Genomic DNA, 4,189 nt, shown 5'->3' on the forward strand with positions numbered 1-4,189 from the left:
AACGGTAAAACAACTCCGAGCTAAAAGCTTTGTTCGTATTTTTTGTGTCGAAAAACCCTCAACTTGATATACGCACACAAGTCACCCACCTAGGAATTTACATTTACATTTTAAGTCATTTAGGCAGACGCTCTTATCCAGAGCGACTTAACAAATTTAAAAGTCATTTTTTTCTTACGGCGAAGTGGGACAAACATACATATTTTTAAAGACTTTGAAAGAGTTTTCCGAAGAGACCTCAGAGGGCTTCATACGTATAGTCTTATGGAGCTGTGGTTGTACCCGTTTACTAAAATCCTGAACTATGTTCTCTATATCTGTGGGTGTTGTGAAGCTGTAAAAATATCGTCCACATCCCGCTCTTTCAAAGTCCTATTAAAGCCGTTCCACAACCGAAGCTTTCAAATCAGAGCCTGTAGCAAAATGTACTATATTATACTTATTCATTAGCTTCTGAAAATGTTTTATTAAAAAATTATTTTCCGCCATCCGTCTGCACTTCTTGGGTGCGCCTCCTGCCTTCAAGATCGATTCAAAGGCCCTGGCACCTCTGCCCCGCTCTTATTTTTTTAACAACCTTACATAGGCCTAATTAGAGAAAATATCTATAACCGTTAGCATGTAGCGATTTCCATCATTTTTATCGGCAAGGGACTGCATGTCACATAGATCCGCCTGAAATTGGGATAAGGGATGCGTAGAAAAAACTATATTTCTTGGAAATTGTTTTCTTACAGGTTTAATGTAGAGTGTAGGCATCTTGCTGGATAACCATTCATTCACTTTAGCATCGGTTAACAGACTACCTGTTTTTCTTCTTCGACTATAGCTCTCCTGTAAACGCTCTTTACCCCCATAAGACCCGGGGTTAGCGGGATTATAATATATGTTTTTCAAACAGCTGCTAGCCATCCTTCTTGCCTCTCTGAGGTACAATAACGTTAATTACGTTAAGTATTACGTATACAGACAATTCAGGATTTTGTTTGCAAGATACAAGTCCAGTTTCCTCAACAATCACAGCATGCAACACCCTGTATATATGGTTTAGATTTACAGTTTTGTGTCGCTGAATTTTTAAAACACACACGTCTGATATATTAAGTATAAACAAAAATATGATACACATTCACATTAAAGGGTGGTTCAAACAAATAATGTAAAATCTTAGCCAAAGTTATTTCTAGTTCTTCAGAATCCTCAACCAAGCCTTGATACCATATGTGTCCATTGTAAACTCTCGCGCCGTATGTCGGACATGTTTCATGATTTGCTCCATTTTCAGCAAACGCTCTACATTAGCCCAGGTATTGTGGGTCGTGTAGAACGATCCCTTGTTCACTTTATTTTCAATAATCTGATGCATAACATATGTAAGGTCTCTCAAAAGAAAAACGGTATTTATTCGCTCAAACATCGTAGACACATAGTTACCCATAGCTCTAAATAACAAAATGTCATCTCGGTCTCTTGGGATTTATTGAGCCAGAAAAGCATCACATCAGCCACCACAGCTTCCCTGTATTTGTTGTCGTCCACAAGGGTGTGTCCGAATTTCTTTGAGTTTCTCGTGGATGAAGATGGCCTCCTTCAGTTCATGTAGGAAGGCTTCGGTTACCCCGTAAACTCTAGGGATAGACGGCAACAAGAACCATAGACTCCAGGGCGATGACCAGCCGCTGGTATAAAACGGCAGGACCACAGTCTTTTCACCAGCTCCTCAAAATGATTGAAAAAATAGTATCTAGGAGGGTCGTAGAGGCAAGGATGACGACGCTGGCTGGGATGATTTGAATCTCAGACGATGCATTTTTCTTGTATATATTCGCCAATCACCACGTCTAAAAGTGTAGCTACAGAGGCCTTGATGGTATCTCCACAAAAATAGTACTGGCCAACCCATCAAACACATCTCAGGCTGGGTAAATGTCGGGGGGTCACGGGTCTTGCCAGGGGTGGTAGAGAGTGTAGGGCTTCGTGGCATAGAGTCTTAGTGTCGGGCGCCCATGACGTAGCTACGTCCTCGTAGATGGTCTGGAGATCCCATGGTGTAATGCTGAAATGAAGAACTGGCTGCTTTTTCTTTTTATTGTAGAACAAGGCCATTGGGTATCTGGGGGTGGTGGTTAAAGCATCCGCTTACTTAGTTTTCTTCTGACGCTGTATCTTCTTGAGGCTCTTTTGCATCGTAATCTTTACGATTCGTATATATTATGCACTTCTTTAAATGAACAAGGCTCTGCCGCTGTTGGCTCTGTACAAAGAGAGCATCCAACGGTTGCAACATTTTCAATTCCATTACATCCCAACTTTTAAAAGGAATAAGCAGACGCAGTCGGGTATCCCCAGTCAGGCCACCACCCCTAAMGTTGTGGTTTCGGATTGCCTCGGTGCCGATATAGAACTCCACGCTGCCGCACGGTCGGCCATTCTGTCTTTGTATTTTCACCCTGTGAAATATTTGTCCTGAGGAGTCWGGGGTACCTTCCCAACGGGTCTCGTGGCCCGTGAACACACTATACCCCTTGGTGATAAGGCTCAGTTCAGGACACACAACCTTGCGAAAAACCGACCAGTCTTCAACACCATATTCCAAGCCTACAGTCTGGTCTGTATATTCTTCTCCTTCATCTACCGTATAGAGGGTCACTCTACAGGCCAGGTAATCAAACCGATAKCCCCACTGCTGGCCATTAGACATCAACACTTGATCTGTCAGAGCATTTGCTGGAGGTATTTGGGTTCTATACACATTTAAAAAACGTTTTTTTGGCGCATCATATATTGCTGGTTGATACTTTGCCCTTGCTCTATGGGCAACCCGAGGGCCTGCTTCAGTTGTTACAGTCATCACTTCTTTGACACCGATCCCAAATTCCATGGTTATTCTTAAGATCTTGTGCACTCTTAAACAGGAATTGTTCAGGCGCTTTATAAGGGGCATTAACCACCCCAAACCGTGAGAAACAGTAACAGGTTGACCTGACACCTGGTCACTTACTCAACCCCCCAACCCTACCCCCCCTAACCACCACGATGTCRTGACCTGAAACCCAAATATTGGCATGCACCCTTCTACATGACATAGGGTCATAAATCATTACATAGGGTCATKAATCAGGCTTGGGTCATAAATCATTGACGGTTGACCTGWCAACTGGACCCTTACTCACCCACCCAGCCCCCACCTAACCACCAGGCTTGCCTGACCGGAAGACATGCACACGTCATCAGTACATAGGGTTCACATAGCGGTCACAGAGGTTCACATAGGGTCATCAATCAAAATTTTGACGCGTGACATCTACTTTAATCTGTCTCACACAAGTGCATCACTACAATACATTTAGCGTAGGGCAGGAATTTTACGGTTGAACATCTATACAACTTTATTCCGAATCTGAGTTTCATTCCGTATATGATAAGGTTCACAAGAGGAGGCACAACTAYGAACTCCACCACCATGATATTCCTCAGGGTCAGCAGGCTGGTGTTGCTGCCGTAGCGAGCGTACATCACATCCAAGGTGATGGATATGGTGAAGTTAGTCAGCGTGATTAGATGAGGTCTGCATGAACTTCCTCCTCTCCGCCCGGGAATGCATAAGAAATAAGGATGAGTAATGTTTGAGAGACGTGAGATAACGTGACAATGAAGCAGCGGAGGTTGGTCAGAGTGGTGTCCACGTATGAGAGCTTCACGACCTCCCAGTTTGAGCAGTAGAGTTTATCGATGTAGACGCCACAGAGCGGTAACCTAGCTGTTAGTCCCATTACAAGAAGTAGTCCACACTTTTAGAGTAGTCATGATAGAGTGGTATTGTAACGGCTTGCAACATACCTGTCATATGCCAGCTGGTGAATTCACAGAAAGCATAGGAGTAGATGACACATATCTGGGTCATACACCCAATGTATGTTATCACATGAGATTCAAATAAAAGGTCATAAAGTATCGTCGGGTAGAAAGCTGAAGCGCCATAGATACCATTAATACACAGATTACAGAGGAATAAATACATAGGTTCGTGCAACATTTTCTACAGAAAAATGGTAATGATCAGTGTCAGATTGACAGAAATGGTGAAGAGGTATAGGGTGAAAGTCAATCCAAAGTAAATGTAACAGTATAACTTTAGTCCGTCCCCTCGCCCCGACCCGGGCGCGAACCAGGGACCCTCTGCACACAT

The 4,189-nt window shown here is 43.3% G+C and overlaps 1 pseudogene; it reads right to left on the reverse strand.

Annotated features, from left to right (window-relative positions):
- Positions 1-1,277: 1,277 nt before the first annotated feature.
- LOC112077011 (olfactory receptor 4E1-like) lies at positions 1,278-4,189 on the reverse strand (annotated as a pseudogene).

The sequence above is a fragment of the Salvelinus sp. IW2-2015 genome, unplaced genomic scaffold, assembly GCF_002910315.2.
Source record: "Salvelinus sp. IW2-2015 unplaced genomic scaffold, ASM291031v2 Un_scaffold4198, whole genome shotgun sequence".
NCBI lineage: Eukaryota > Metazoa > Chordata > Actinopteri > Salmoniformes > Salmonidae > Salvelinus > Salvelinus sp. IW2-2015.